The 17516-nt window shown below is 35.9% G+C and overlaps 1 protein-coding gene across 1 annotated transcript in view; it reads right to left on the bottom strand.

The window, feature by feature from the left end:
* Positions 1-17516, bottom strand: part of COL25A1 (collagen type XXV alpha 1 chain) — a 523263-nt gene that overhangs the window by 472431 nt on the left and 33316 nt on the right. The window lies entirely within an intron of this gene.

The raw sequence follows: 17516 nt of genomic DNA, 5'->3' as shown, positions 1-17516 counted from the left end.
AGTTATGCTTATTTATAAATAATCTATAATTCATATATTTTAGTAATTCATGTTTGTCATTGTTGTTGTCAGTTACCATTCCAATTCATGACAATCCTATGTGTTAATTTCCTTCACATGCTCTAATTTAATGAGTGAAAACATCATTTTGGAGATATGCTGAGGTCATTATGGGTTATACCAGCCAAAAATTAAAAGATAGGTGGGACTTAAAAGTCGCATGAGGTCGCCATGAGTCAGCATTGACTCTATAGGTTTGTTTGGTTTCTTCTTGGGGGAGTCCCTGGGTGGTGCAAATAATTAATGCACTCAGATGCTGACTTTAAGGTTAGAGGTTTGAGTCTACCCAGAGGTGCCTTAAAAGAAAGGTCCAGCGATCTTTGAAAAATCAACCATTGAAAACACTATGGAGCACAGTTCTACTCTGACGCACACAGGGTCACCAAGAGTTGGAAACAACTTGATGGGACAACTTTTTGGGTTTTTTTTTCTTAGCAAAGGTGATGGGCATCCAATAGTACGGGAGTGTCCTATAGTGGAAAGAATAGCGGGTCAGGAGTTTGTGGAGATCTGGATTCCAGACTCCCTGCTGGTATGAATGAGCACTGTATCCTGGGGCAGGTCATTTAACGTTCCAGGATCTGCTCCCTTTTCTGTAAAACCAGATAATACCTGCCTGACAGGTTTGCTGTAAAATGGGGTAAAAACAGTTGCCTATATAGATTGTAAGGAATTGGTAAGGTTGAATTAACATAAAAGCTTTAAGCTACAATATTTTTTTTAGGGAGGTAAACTTACCATAGTTTCAAAATCATTTTTTAGTATACATTTTTCTAATTTCTACTCAAAAGAGCTAAGTGGTTTTTCCCAGAATCACTCTTAAATGCACCCTTTGAGAAACACCAAATAATAATGAACTTAAGAAAATAAAATAGTTATTTTTATTGGTTTTTTTAAAACAAAAAGTTATCATTTGTGTTTAAAGAGGAAAGAAACCAAAAGGCCTGATGAATCTCACCAACAAAGAGTGCTGCAGTTAATTTTATGCCAGCAGAAAGTTAAGAAAAACTACGTGTTTTATTTCTTTCTCATGCTATTATAATTAATATTTGTAAGCAGAATTACAGCTTAAATGTGCTTTTATTACCACTATTTAATTTGATCATCACAATCTTATGAGGGTAGAATATTGTTATTATTATTATTATCAACTCTATTTGATGAAGAAATTGAGGCTGTGGGGGTTAAAGAATTTATCCCAGGTCACAAAGTGAGAGTGGCAGAGAGACTACATCAGGCAGTCTACTATCATCTGCCTTTGCATAATAGCAATTACGAGGTATTACATATATATAGGCACGCTGGCAATTTGAATTCACCAGCAGCTCCTTGGAAGCCCTATGGGGCAGTTCTACTCTGTCCTATAGGGTCGATATGCGTCAGAATCAACTCAACAGCAACAAGTTTGATTTGGTATATATTTAGGTGTATATGGTTTTATATATATATCCACCACCCATGTTGTCAGTTTGTTGTACTGTGGTGTCTTGCGTGTTGCTATGATGCTGGAAACTATGCCACTGATATTTCAAATACTAGCAGAGTCTCCCGGGTTGGACAGATTTCAGCAAAGCTTCCAGGCTAAGATAAATCGCTAGAGGAAAACATTGTGCACAGGGCCAGGGGAGGTGAGGCAGACCTTCGATGAGATGAACTGATACAACAGCCACAACAATGAACTTGAACATGCTGGCGATTGTGAGAATGACACAGGACAAGGCAATGTTTCATTTTCCTGCACATGTGGTCATCATGAGGCAGAGTCAACTGGAGAGCAGCTATCTATCTTATGCGTCTGTTGTTGTTGTTAGGTGCCGTCAAGTCAATTTTGACTCATGGCAACCCCATGTGACAGAGCAGAACTACCTCAGAGTTTTCTAGGCTATAATCTTTACAGAAATAGATCGCCAGGTCTTTCTCCCATGGAGCTGCTGGGTGGGTTCAAACCGCCAACCTTTTGGTTAGCAGCCAAGTACTTAACTGTCTGCACCACCAGAGGTCCTTTATATGTGTACACCAATACGTATGTGTGTGCATACATTTGTATGTGTAATATACGCACCCCTCATTTTCTCCAACCCTGGATTATAAACTCTTTGAACATAAGAAAAATGTTATAGTACTTTTCTACCACTCACAATGCCTTTACAAGTGCCTTACACGTAGTAGATACGGAATAAATGTAGATTAAATTCAACTGAATTGGATAAATTCCTTTAATAAGATTTCCTGCGACTACATTTTGAACAATATGCCTGAAAATGAGACACAATGCCCAACAGAGGGATTTTTCTAGGTTTTTGGCAGGGTTTCCAAGCCAATAAACATATGAATTATTTAAAGTGAAATCTGTATGTCTCTGGATATTCCTCAAGAAGAAAGAAAGGGGAAAAGAGAAAATTTGTATTTGTTGAGCTTCTACCATGCCCCAGGCCCTGTGCTAAGTGCTTTCACAGATTTACCTTAGTTTCAGAAAGTACTAATACAAACGCAAGGCAAACAAAATCTGCGTTGTCCGTTAGGGAAGAACTGGAATCAATGAGCAAAGAAAATGCTATCTTTCTCTAAGAGGTGAAATCCGAGAATTGAACCATTTAAAAAAACAAATAAGTATCCTGTTTGGGTGGGAAAATTCCTGTTCTCAATGAAACTTATACTTGACGGAAAAGCTCTGTCACTTGGGACAATAAGAATATGACTTCTGCAATTTTTCAAGAGTTCTGGCCTTATCCATAATGAAAAATTATTTTGCTCATAAAAAGCATCATTGTACTATTGGCACTCATTATGACCTCATCTTATACTCCAAATTAATTTAAAAATAAAACTTAAATCATAAAACCAAAAAAGTGCCACACTGCTAAAACAAGCAGACCCTACTGAAGTTGAAAATTTGGTGCAAAGCTCTAAGGACTCGTGGTTTGGGTGCTTTCCAAATTTACTTTAACTCATTGCTCCAAAGCAGTGGCTCTCTCCCAGGCAGCATCTCAGAATGGGGAAGGGGTGAATATTTGTGGTTGGAAAGGCTACCTAGAGAATTCTTATATATGCCCCTTCCCCTCCTCCACTGCACCTTTCCCCCAAATGAGAACCACTGCTCACTCATTCATTTGAACAGTATTTATTACTGTGCACTGGGCTGTTTTTAAAACCTCTTTACCTTTTTCTGGTCTTCTCTTCCCCCCACCAAAAAAAAAATAAAACAGGAAGGAAGAGGTGAGAAGTTGATAAAAATTCAAAATAGCAACAACAAATAAGTTCCTCCCATTAAAATATTTAGTAACTTCAAAATAGTGATGCTTTCTGGTAATCTCGTATATATTTACCTCCCAATGAATATTGTATCTGTTATACACTCTGCTACACATATGGACATATAACTCGTATAAAGGTGAGAGAAAAAGTAATAGAAACTTGGATCACGCAAGAAGAGGCTGTAATTCTACTGTTTACAAACAAATCTTATTTTGAGCTTAAAATAGTAATTCCTTTTCATTCAGAAATGTGTATGCAGTTAAATTTATCTTATTCCAGAGCAAATTTACTTTGCATGAATGCATACAACTGCAACTAGCTTGGCTATAAGTGATGCGACCTTCGAGGCAAAGAAGCAGGGTGCCATGTTCTCACACTGGAGTTCACTTCCGCAGTGGAATGTCAGTACACAGGGTACCAACACGATGCATATTCCTGAAGCATCCATTTCATGTAAAGATTGTAGACGTAACTAAATTGGGGGGATCTTAAAGGTTTCTAGATTTGTTATTTTAAAAGAAATACAGAAAAGTTTCTAAGTTTATTTTAAAGTAAAAAAGAAATTTAATTAAAAAAAATAAGGAATAACAATTAAAGGAGATCAGTTCCAAGTCCTATTTTTTTTTTCTTTTATTTTTTTCTAATTTCACAGAAGCTTTATTTCTGGACCAGTGTTTGGTTGGCATGGTGTTAATGCTCCTGGGACTTTTGTAGCAAAGTAGCAAGAACACTGTGAATTTAGAGACCCAAGGTTGATCTCTGACCTTTCATGATCATTACTGGGAGTCTTGGACGAGTCCCCATAAATCTTTAAGCCTCCATTTCTTCCTTTATAAAGCAAGGTGGTTGTTCGAGATCATATCTAAAATCTCTTCTTTCTCTAATGTCTGAGATTATTTTAAATGTTTTACTTTTGAGATACTGGAGTCCAGCAAAGCTCATTGAACCACAGAGAAGTCTACTGTAGAACATTTTGAAATCCCTAACCAAAACTTAGCTCACCTGACCACACTGACTAGGTCACCTCAGTAATTTTATCTAGGCTCACCTAACTATAGAAAAAGCGGATCCTATCATTCTGTACAAGTCAGTATTTTGCTGAGATAAATTCTCTTCACAATAGCATCTGTTTAATGAAATGAAATTCCAGCTCTAATTGCTACATTAAAAAATCAATCATTATATCATTCACAACATCTGTACAAACAAAATGTCTAGATATGTAAGGAGTTTGGAAAATTTTATATTTCATATATCGTGTTCCCACAGCTTGTCTTCATGCTGCACTTAAGAATCCAATCTGAAGATAAATTTTCACCCCCAGTCTGAAATGTAATTTCACATAAAGCTAGTTTATTATTACATCTTTTTGTAGTTCATATCTTATATTTTTAGAGTATTAACTCATTCCATGTTTAAGGCAGAGAGACGGTCATTGGGCTATTTATCTAAGGAAGCTGATAATGTACAGTTTAACATCTGGCAAGCAAAAGAAAATCACGACTATTCCTCTTACCGTAGGAAGAGTCCCCATCAGGGAAGCAACTTGAACTAAAGGGTAATATTTGGATAGGAGGGAAGTGAACAAAAGGGGCAAATAAAGCTTGTCAAGGGCCTACTGTGATCTGAGCCTTTTCCCTAGGCTCGTTTATTGTTCATAATAAATCCATACGGTAGTATTGTTCCCATTTATAAATGAGAAAACTAAGATCAAAGCACTGTTATTCCACAACTAATACTGGGGTAGCTGGGATCCAGGCCCAGATTCATTTCTCCATTAGGTTATGCTGCCTCCAGGTTAAAGGCAATTGGACAGCATATATACCCTATAATGAAGTGCTATGTAAAAGAAAAAGAAATGAGTCCCAGATTGAGATCTGAAGACAATGCACTATAGAAAAGAGCTCTGAAGGAGGGAATAGGTAGGAAGAGAACCAAGATTAAACAACGGTCATTGACATAAAGAAGAAAAAAGGATTTCAAAAGAAGGTTGGTTGATATAAGCATTAGGAAGTCGGTTAAATAGGACAGACTGATTATCTGTTAACAAAATCGTCATGAAAAACCTGAAAGTTATCACTGATGGCTGCCTCTTCTTCTCCCTCACCAGACTGTAACAGAATCCAAGTGAATCTTCTTTTCCTGCCCTTCTTTTCTTGCCAATACCCAGCCTCAAACAACCAGCTGCCGTTGAGTCGATTCCAACTCATGGCGACACCATGTATGTCAGAGTATAACTATGCTCCAGTGTTTTCAATGGCTGATTTTTTGGAGGAGCACCACACTTTTCTCTCAAGGCATCTCTCAGCAGACTTAAACAACCAAGCTTTCAGTCAGTGGCCAAGCACGTTAACTGTTTGCACCACCCAGAGACTCCTACCCGACCTAGCAGACTCCTAGAATTTAACAGATGAAAAACTGTAGCAGCCAGTCAGTGCCCTGGACAATCTATCATAATTTCCAGCTTAATATCCCTAAAACACTGTTTTGACATATTGCTCTGTGCAGAAATCAAAATGGCTTCCCACTAACCATACAATATTCATTGTTAGTCTTTTCCACAACCTCTATGTATTCTTATATTTAAACCACTGCCCAATCTGACCCTAATTGACCTTTCAAACTCTATGACCATTTTATTAGCTGCTTGATCTTGGGAAAATTAGTTATACTATCTGTATCTCAGTTTAATATTTTTTAAAAGGAAAAATAAATAATACATGAGGTACTTCACTCATATAATTCTTTTCAGAATAAAAGAAATTAATATATATAAAACACTTAAAACAGTGCCTGCACTGTTCAATAAATGCTCCATAAATATTGCAATCCTTATCATTATTTTTATATTATTGTTAATAAAAATATTAATGCTATTATTACTGTTATTATCTTTTCAACCAAATATTATATGATACCTCAACATAAATAATAATAACAATAATAGCCGTGGTGGCACCATGATTTGAACACATTATCTGGCTCTAGATTTGTGCTTTTCATTACTACACTAAAATGCCATAAAGAAATGATCTAATGACTGCCTCTAAAATACACTTCCAAGCATTTGTTCTTGCTATGTCTTCTACCTGAAGGATTCACCCACTCTCAAATTATTGAATTTGTAAATATAATCATTAAAAATCCAGCTCAATTACTACCCTTTTCAAGATGTCTTCTCTGAACTTTCCAGCCAAAAGTTACAGTCTACCAATTTTGAGTTCCAGTTGGACTTTGATCTCTATTTTTTTTATTTAACACTTACTATTTTTTTTTTAATCTATTGTCAGTAAATGGTCCTCGGGTGGCGCAAATGGTTTGCTCTCAGCTACTAAACAGAAGGTTGGCAGTTCAAATCCACCGAGCAGTACTGTAGAAGAAAGGCCTGGCAACCCACTTCCATAGAGATTATAGCCAAGAAAACCCTATGACCTGGAATCGACTCAGTGGCACAAGACAATAACCACAGTAAGTTTTTATGTTATAATTATAACCCACTATATTTTTGTATTACTTTAAAACTTACAAACAACTTTCTAATAGATCAACTCTTTGTTTTATTTCCCTCGCCAAGGCCCTTGAGGGAAATAAAACTTACCCCTCTGTGTAACTTCAGCATCTCCTAGAACGGTGCGTTACATAGAGCAGAGCCCTACAAATATCTGTGTGGAGCTCATCGACTACCATGTGCAAGCAGTTTCAATAGAATGACTGGAAAAAAGAAGCCAGACGAATTTTCACAAAATCCTATTTTCCTTTAAGAAATAACTTTCTGACTTTTAAAAAAATCAATTTTCATTTATATGTCCGTTACTGCAAACTATCATTTGTGTCTTCCAAATACACTGTTGGTACTTCTCTGTTACTAAAAAAATGAGGTGTCATTGCCATAGTGACTAAAGGAAGAAGTTTGTAGACAGGAAGTACAATTCTGTCACTGTGACTAATGGCATTTTCCTTTCCTACATCTTTATTTTGATTTAATATATAAGGCCCAAAAGTTATGTTGATTCATTTCGATTTCATAAGGTTTCCCCTAATTGTGATGCAGTAAAAATGCTACATTAAACTACAACAGCAGGGTCCTCCCAATTATTTTAGACATTCCTCAAGCACTGCAGTTAGGATGGATTCAGGGGTTGAAAAATGTGACAAATATTCATGCTTACACCTCTAAGTCTTTGCATTCACATAAACTATCACCGGTAAATGCATAGACACAGAGCTACTTAAAAAAACCTGTTGCCATCGAGCCGATTCCGACTCATAGCGACCCTATAGAACAGAGTAGAACTGCCCCATAGCGTTTCCAAGGAGCACCTGGTGGATTTGAACTGTTGACCTTTTGGTTAGCAGCTGTAACACTTAACCATTACGCCACCAGGGTTTCCAACACAGCTACTACTTGTTTCTATTTTGTAATAACTATTGCTGGCATCTTTCTCCATTTAATCCCCTTAAAGCAATGCTAAAAAAAAAAAAAAAAAATGCTAGCTTCAAAAAAACAACAACAAAAGAAAAACACAGGCAGTCATAGAGAGGGAAAAAAAAAGATACAAGCAATACAGCTAGAGGCTACCCTATCATCCGTGCATTGCAGGAAGAGTCTTCAAAGTAAAGATTCAGTGTGTGACTAGCAAGGGATGAATGTGCTCTTTCTGAGTTTTCCACTTGGAGAGCTTAGAATTTCAATTTATAATCCAAGGTGCAGCTGCACCAGATACAAAGTTAGAAGAGGCAAGAAGACTGTCCTTAGTTAAACCCCAGCTCCTTATACAAAGTTACATCCATTTTCAATGTCAACTTTTGAAGGTATCTCCTTCAAATTGCTGGATATCATGCCGTAAGCTTTTTTATTCACATATTTCTATTCGATGAGGATTATGTCTGAAGGGTCAAGAGAAGAACTATTTTCATATTAAGTTGGTTCTTTAATTTGGAGAGCTACGTAGTAAAGTGAATAGGGAAGGCTGTGCTCAAGTAAAAAGAACTGGGTAAAACAGAGAAGGAATAAAGTTTTGGGAGCTTAAACAAGATATAAATATTTCGAGTTACACAATCAAGCAATATTGTTTTTGACATATACCCCAAAAAGTCTTGCCTAGAAGCTATATTATTAGTTTAAAAAAAGAAGTCTGGTTACAGGAAACTAAGTCTATATGAAAGGTGGACGCAGTTACATAAATCATGGTATGTATTTATCATGTAGATATTGAGGATGATGTTTATAAATATTTTTAATAACAAGGGAAATGTCAATTGAATAATGTTAAGTTAAAAATAGAATAAAATGTACATAGGAAATAATCTTGACCTTGTAAAAACATATTTAACATTTAAAAAATACTAAGAGGAAATATTTTAAAACATTAACAGTGGTTTTCTTCGGATGGTAAAATTATCCTTCTATTAGTTATTACATTCTATATTTCCCCCCTAAACAAGGCTGCATTACCTTCATAATCAGGGGGAAAATAATCAATATATGTTTTTTAAGGTTTTTAAAATTTAGTTTTAGAGGAAATATCAGAATTTATATAATACATAAAAAGTACTTTGTAAAAATAACCTGTAAATTGCAAAAAAGTGATAAATTGTTATTTTGAAAATAAAGCAATGAAGGAAAATTTCCTATAAAAACTGGAAGGTGATAAACATAAAAGTCTTTAAGCAGTCACATTTCAAATTACAGTATTTCAAGTGCTACGTATCTTTGCAACTTAACTACCTTTAACTTCTTAAAGTCAAAAATAGCATTCTTCATGGTACGTAATTACATGTTAGACACCTAGGTATTAAATAATAATTCTTGAGTTGAAATCACTTTTATACATATAAAGGAATTAATTTTATGCCCCTTTGACAAGCAGAGTTTGGCACCTTGAGTATCTCAGTTATAAGCATCTGTCGAGGTCACAAAGGAGCCCTGGTGTCACAGTGGTTAAGCCCTCAGCTGCCAACCAAAACGTTGGTGGTTCAAACCCACCAGCCGCTCCCCTGGAATAAGATGTGGCAGTCTGCTTCGGTAAAGACTACAGCCCTGGAAACCCTGCAGGACAGTTCTATCCTGTCCTACAGGATCACTATGAGTCAGAATCAACTCAACGGCTAGGTTTGTTTTTTTTTTGTTTTGGTCAAGATCGCATAGCAAATCATTACACAGATAATAACGGTATAATCATCTAATATATTGACATATGGTAATTAAAAACACTCACGCAGCCTTTTTATTTGGCTCATTTCATTTCCTCCCCCTCCCCCCAAAAATACAGGGCACTCTTGATCAGTGTAAGAATAAGTGGTAAGAGAAAATGTCTTTGTGTTCAGTATAATCTTGATTGCTGACCTGTACATTTCCCTAATATAGTCTTAAATCCATGACATGATGCAAGCACTAAAATTCCTCCATCTTAGCCATAACCAAATTTACCTATAAAAAATGGTTTTTAAATATTACAATCAAGATCATACTATATATTCATAATCATTTTAGGCCTGAAAGGGCCATTCCTCTCAGTTCATCAGCAAAAATTACTAATTTCAAAAAAAAAAAGTGTCATCCATTTGCAAAGTGCATCCTTCATTTAGAGTTTCTTCAACAAAACACTCATAATTTATGCCTAATGTGAACAAAATGTTGAAATAGGTACATATACTAACATACCTATGAATCATACAGGGTGTTAAAAAGTTTTAAGTTCCTTATGTACAACAGCATTTTATTAGAAGGACTGATTTTCTGACAACCTGTCCATCAAAATCTTTCAGACTAAGGGCAATAATTTTTAACAGCAAATTATGAAGTCTTTACAATATATCATGCTGGCAAGTTACGAGAAGGAGGTATATTTCAAAAGAACACAATAATGAACCTTACCCATGGGGTTGCCATGAGTAGGACAAGAGTAGCAGAAGAAGCAGACAAAGTGGACAGCCTTGAGGTATTAAGGAGAATAGACAGGACTTGGTGAATGAAAATTTGTGGGGGGCACAGGGGATGTCAAAGATAGTCCCAAAGTGTCTGGTCTGAATGATGAACAATATTCACTGAGGGAGGTGGAAGAGACAACTTAGGCGAGGGGAGAGGCATAACAAATTCAGTTGGACACATTTTGAGTTTGAGGTATCCAACTGGAGATTAGGTCTCCTGATCAAATCTCTCCGAAATTTCAAATGAAATCCAACAAAAGTGGTATTACTGGTACCACCAGGTTCTCAAACATCTTCATCAATCCCAGTCATTCACACAAATGAGTTCTAACTTGGTTATTTTCAACCATATAGTTTCTGCCTCTGATGATGGGTAGTTATTTTTCCTGTTTTATAGAGACCAACATCACATTTGTTGAAGAATGGTTTGCACCCTAGAAAAACAGTATTGTTTAAAGAATGATTAATAAGTGTACATCATAATTTCTAGTTAATCTATTTATGTCTTTTTTCAATAAAGAAAATTGAAATTAAATTCAGATCCAAGCCCATGAATCATGCTCTATGCAGGCATTTTCGACATTTCCAATTTTAACCATGTCACCAAGATGAAAAAAAGTCATGATTTAGTAAGCTCAGAAAAGCTCACTGATCATCGGTTTTTAATTAGAAAATCTTCAAGTTTTCAGGCAGACTATGAGCTATATTGGTTCAACTCTTTGAGTCTAATCTATTAACCTGCCCATTAAAGTCAGAGAACTCAATCACTGCAAAGCGTTCACCAAGGGCTAAAGCTTTAGGCTAACAATTATATCTGCAATATACAATACTCCAAGCTGAAGGCCAGAGGAGAGTTTAAACAGTACTCTTTACCTTAAACAAGCTGACTATGCTTTCTTTTAAGCATTTCTTTTCAAATAACAGTAAAATTTTTCCTATGCAATTTTTCATTAAAATAAACTTAAATATTAAGTCAGTACATACTTAATTCTTGCATATTTTTCTTGATGTATTAACACTGTATATATTAAAGAACGGGAAGTGTTTGTGCTTTTATGTCATTTGAATGATATAAAGAATTGAAGATAAAAATACCAATGTCAGAATTCTTCTCCAGAAAAGCAACTGTTGTGGCCATGTGCCACATATCACTAGACCTTCTTAAATTTTATCTTCAAAATAGTTTGTCTTCTTTTTCTTATTACCTACCTACTAATTGGCTATTGAAAACAGGTAACAGTAAGACGATAAATATTCAGAAAACCAACGCTTAAAAAAGAAAGAATGTAGTCAATGTTACTGGTATAAATTTTTTAAACACCAGAAACCACAACTAAATCCTATCAATGGATACAGCCCTTTGCTTGGGTTTCTCTCATTATTCTAATGCTTTTCCACAGCAGTCCTCTCCCCTCAGGTACTTTTCTACTCCCTACACACCCTTCCTGCTACTAATACTACCTCCAAACATTTTCTTTGCCAAAACTTTTTAATAGGGCCTTCTCTTTTAGGGGAGGGACCTGGGTAGTGCAAACAGTTTGCACTCAACTACAAACCTAACGTTTGGCGGTTCAGACCCAACCAGTGGTGCCTTGGAATAAAGGCCTTGCAATCTGCTTCTTAAAGATTACAGCCAAGAAAACCCTATGGAGCAGTTAGTTCTACTTAGCAACACGCAGGTCTGCCATGAGTCACAATCTACTCAACAGCTATGAGTTTGGTTTTGGTCTCTTCAGCAGTAACAGGTATAACAGTTTAGACTAAATGCATGGACTCTGGAATAAGACAGTGCTAACCTCCACCACTTAAAAGCTACATGATTTATGAAAGTTATTTAACCTCTCTCGGCCTCATTTATCCTAACTATAAAATTGTTTTTTGTTTTTTGTTTTTTTTATAAAATTGGGATAGTAGTTTGTTGTAAGGATTAACAGAGATAATATAAGAAAAAAGATTTAAAACAGTGCTTTGCACTCGGTCTAATGAATGTCAGCTATTATTTTTATTACTTGCTTGGCAGGCTATGTCTGAGCAGCTGAGGAAGTGAAGAAGTTACAGTTATACTCTAGAAATAATCCGGTGAAGACTGGAGTGACTGTCAGAAATCTTCACACAACAATGCAGTGGTGTGAAGAAAGAATGCCCATACCAAGCTTATTCCAATTCCATGAGCAATATAACTTCCAAAACCCATTGCCATCAAGTCAATTCCAATCATAGCGACCCTACAGGACAGAGAACTGCTCCATAGGCTTTCCAAGGAGCAGCTGGTGGATTCTAACTGCTGATCTTTTGGTTAGCAGCTGAGCTCTTAATCACTGCGCCACCAGGGCTCCTGGTATAACTTCAACTTCAGGCATCCTTTAAAAAAAAAAAAAAAGCCTCATTTCCTCAAAAACATATTTTATAGATTATTTATGTTGTTAGCACTTAACAAACAAACAAAAAAGACATGGGGATAGGAGGAAGTTTTCTAATAATTTAGGATTGGCTTTCAAAAATAAATGGTTAACCCCTGACCATTCAGCATGACATCCTCAGTTTGAAATGGTTGCACCCATTACTACCACCTAAAAACATACTCATTTTAGGAAGAGAGGATAGATTATTCCCAACCACAGAGAAAAAAAAATTAAAACATGTGGATACAAGTCTTTTCCATACAGTTGAGTTGCATTTTTCCTTCAAGCAATAACCAAGTGGCAATTATAGTTCTTATCTCAACCCATGAATTTGTGCTGTCAGCTTTCCAGGGGTCCTCTGAGAGCCTTCACTATTGCACGCCAAGCTTATTCTGTCTTATGTCTTAATTAGATTAAACTGCATCACTTGAATCTGAGATCATTCTAAATCATATGGTGGACAGACTAATGAACCCAAATGCTGAGCTACAGCTCTTAAAGCCAGATGGAAAAAGTCTACAGGGTTTTTTGTGGGTTTGTTAAAAAATGGTCAATTTAGTTGCCTTTCTAAATATACCGTCAGAAACCTCCATTCATCTAGCACTACTGATGAAAAATATACTAGCAAATCTTTTTTTTTTTTTTTGGAGGGTTTTTTGAAATTATTATTGTACTTTAGACGAAGGTTTACAGAGCAAGCTAATTTCTCATTAAACAATTAATACACATATCATTTTGTGCCATTGGTTGCCAACTCCACGATATGTCAACACTCTCCCCTTCTCGACCTTGGGTTTCCTATTACCAGCTTTCCTATCCCATCCTACCTTCTCGTCCTTGCCCTTGGGCTGGTGTTCCCATTTAGTCTTGTTTTGTTTTATGGGCCTGTCTAACCTTTGGATGAAGGGTGAACCTCAGGAGCAGCTTCATTACTGAGTTAAAAGGGTATCCCGAGGGCCATACTCTCAGGGTTTCTCCAGTCTGTGTCAGACCTGTAAGTCTGTTTTTTTGTTGTTGTGGGCTGGGCTGTTGTTGTTTGTTAGTTAGAATTTTGTTTTACATTTTTCCCCAGCTCTGTCTGAGACCCTCTATTGTGATCCCTGTCAGAGCAGTTGGTGGTGGTAGCAGGGCACCAGCTAGTTGTGTGGACTCAGTGGTAGTTGTGATAGTTGTGGTCCATTAGTCTTTTGGACTAATCTTTCCCTTGTATCTTTGGTTTTCTTCATTCTCCCTTGCTCCCAACAAGGTGAAATCAGTGGAGTGAGTATCTTAGACGGCTGCTCACAAGATTTAAAGACCCCAGATGCTACTCACCAAAGTAGACTGTAGAATATTTGATTTATAAACTATGTAATGCCAACTGAGCAATTGAAATATTCCTCGAGACTGTGGTCCCCATAGGCCTCAGCCTACAAATAAATTCTTGTTCCTACAACTGGCAATATAAAAAGATCCAATAAATTGGGTTAAATCTCATGTTTGCCTATTATTTTAATAAGTTTTCTAAACTCATTTAAAAAATTCACATTCAAAACATGTGCGTTCTTTCCTATTCAACTGTATTTGTAAAGACTGAAGCACCTAAAGAGGGAGTTGGGGATCAAAGAAACTAGAAAATGACTCAACTAAAATAACACTTTCAGTGTCCCTGATCAAACTCAACACAATTCCATTGTAATTTTGGAGCATAATAATCAAACAAGAAATTTGCATTTTGTTTCTTCAGTCAGTAAGGCTTCATATTCACCTCCCTTATAAGTAACACAGCATAAACCAGCTGAAAAGACGCTCGAATCAAATCCAATTTCATCTGAGTTTGGATTTAATCTATATTGTCTTTTGTTATGACATCCACTCATTGAGATAATTTCATTAGTAAGTAAATATTGTGCATTGTACAAATTATTTGAGGTGAGAATCTAAAACTTTAAAACGTTGAACTTACCATAAAATCTGGACTCCAAGTAAAGCATCACACTGATTAAAAACTCACATTTGAACATTTTTTAAAAGTAAAGGTATGACTATCTGAAACATATTACAAAGAGAATATTGTTTTAAAAAGTAGGATTATTTTTGACACAGGTAATAGTATACATATTATTTGGGTGATTAAAAAAATGTCTACAATAATTTGAGGGTTTCCTTTTTCCTTTGTCTTGTTTTGTTTTCAAGACACTGTTATAAGTAGGAAAGAATTTATGCCTATTTAATCACAATGCTTGAATATGTTTTATGTGGTAAATTACTGCTGTCGTGAGCTTGGAAAGTGATGACCATTGTCCAAGCTTACAAAGCATGTGGAACATATACATTTGCATGCACAGACCACTACTGGAAGACAGACAAGAAATAGGTATCTGTGGTTTCTTCTGGGAAGGTGAGTAGTTTAGCGAAGGGGTGGGATGGGAGAAAGACTTGTTTTCTCCGCCTTTTAGTATTGTACAAAGAGCCTTTGCAACTCTTTCAAAAATAACAAAATGTGTTAAAATAAAATTACATTGCAAAGACATACACGGATTTAATGCAGTAATTTATTTTGATGGTTAATTTTATGTATCGATTTGGTTAGGGTATGATTCTCAATGGTTTGGCCAGATAATAGACTGGCTGGTGTTCCATAATGTAATATAATATAATCACCTTCCATAATGTCATCAACTAATCAGTTGAAAGAGGAGTTTCCTTAACGGTGTGGTCTGCTTCCAAAATATAAATGGATATTTCTGGCAGAGGTCTCTATTTTTCTCTCTCTCTCTCTCCATCCATCAGCACCTCCATTTATCCCTGTAAATATACAAAGTGCTCAGATGGCAAGTCCCCCTCCTGGAACCTTCCAGGGAGGATGCAGTCCAGCAGTTACCTGGGGGCCATGACAGCTTGGGGATTTTGGTATGCTTGACCTCTTCTTCACTTGTTAAGTTCTTCCATTATCCCTACATCATATTTACATCACACGGCACTAACGGTATATGTGACCATGCCCTCTTTGCACAATACTACACTAGTTCATTTACTCAGTAAATATTTACTGAGACTCTATTATATGTCAGGTCCTGTGTTAGGCACTGGAAAACCTATGGCATATAACTCTTTCAATAAAAATTGGAATCTAAAGACTGTAATTATATAATGCTTTGCTAGTATAATTATTATATTCTATTTATTGAATACTTACCTATGTGCCAGCATTGTGCTACATACCTACTATATATTACTAATCCTTAAAACAAAGGAGCTAGGTGGTATTAATACTGCTATTTTATGAATAAAGAAACTGATGCTCAAAAGATTTAAGTGACTTGTCCAAGCCCAAACAGTTGGTAAGTAGCTGAGCCAGAAGTTCTCTCTGGAAAACTGAAATACTGATGCCTTTGATGATGGTGTTGGTGAAGAATACTGAATATGCCATGGCCTGCCAGAAGAACAAACGAATCCATCTTGGAAGAATGCAAGGATGGTGAGACTTTGTCTCACATACTTTGGATATGTTATCAGGAGGGATCAATACCAGGAGACTGACATCATGTTTGCTAAAGTAAAGGATGAGGAAAAAACAGGAAGACCCTCAACGAGAGACTGACACAGTGGCTGCAACAATGGACTCAAACATAGCAATGATTGTGAGGACAGCACAGAGCTGGGCAATGTTTCGTTCTGTTGTAAAACGGGGTCACTATGAGTTGGAAATGACTCAACAGCACCTACAACAACTCTCTGGGTTCCAAAGCCGAAGCTCTTCCCACCACTGCTGCCTCAGTGGAAAATTACCAACATTCTTCTTTGAGCAATTTAGAAGAAAGTGCAATTTTTGTTTTTTTAACATTATTTTTACTCAAAAATACTTAAATGCAAAATCCTAATGGCACAGAAAAGCAAAAGTGAAAATATAAATTTAAAGAAGGCAAATAAAATAAAGTTGGCTTTCAATGTAATTTGGAAGAGAAAATGCCAAATTTTATAACATACTAAATTATACTTTACCTAGCTGAAAATTACCTTATTTCCTTTGGTCTTCTTTTCTCTTTGAAATTAAATAAGTGGCTGTTAAAGGGAATAATCTTTCCCTTGCTAAAATAAATTAGCTCTTTCACTTCTGTGATGAAGCACGCCCAGGAGGCCAACTATGTCAACTTCTACCTTGTCTTCACAGAAATGTGAAAATCCCATCTACCATCTTGTATTTGCTCTTCAGAGGCCCAAATTTTCTCAGCCTCTATAATTGATTATATTAAATATTATGGAGCTCCCGTTATACACTATGCACTATGCAGAAGAGAAATTTGACCAGCATCTTTCCAGGGAGTTCTTTATATAAAAAGCTTCAACCCTTCAATCCATAGTTATTTTTCATACTGATGATTTCCTTTTTACTTCAAATTTTAAGATGGAGGTTGAGAACTGTGGGAGAAAGTAACTTTTATAGTATTAATGCTAAATCTTTTCAAATAATTAGCAGAAAAAAGGTTACACATCCTCTCAAAATCTTAACAATGTTCTTATTTGTAAATGCTATTTTCAGGAAATTATCAACAAAAATTGAGTCTAGAATCAAGGAGTCTCTTTCCAGTTGTATCACAATAAAGTTGTGAAGGGAAATTAAATTTTTCTTTAATGTATGCAACAATGTGCAAATGAATTATCACTTCCTATATGCCGTTATAAAAATATACCAAATTGTTATTGTCCTTATGTCACCAAATATTAAAACAAGATTAAACTCTGGAAATCATTTAATCCAACTCCATTATTTAATGGGTGCAGAAACAGAGGTAATGATGATGGATTATCTAGGATCAGCCATATAACCTACTTTGTAATATGTGTTTATTGGTATTTGTATTTATTGCCCAACTTCTTCCTAAAGAT

The sequence above is a fragment of the Loxodonta africana genome, chromosome 5, assembly GCF_030014295.1.
Source record: "Loxodonta africana isolate mLoxAfr1 chromosome 5, mLoxAfr1.hap2, whole genome shotgun sequence".
Taxonomy (NCBI): domain Eukaryota; kingdom Metazoa; phylum Chordata; class Mammalia; order Proboscidea; family Elephantidae; genus Loxodonta; species Loxodonta africana.
The sequence above is the reverse complement of the archived record's forward strand: the minus strand, read 5'-3'. Positions and strand labels throughout refer to the sequence as shown.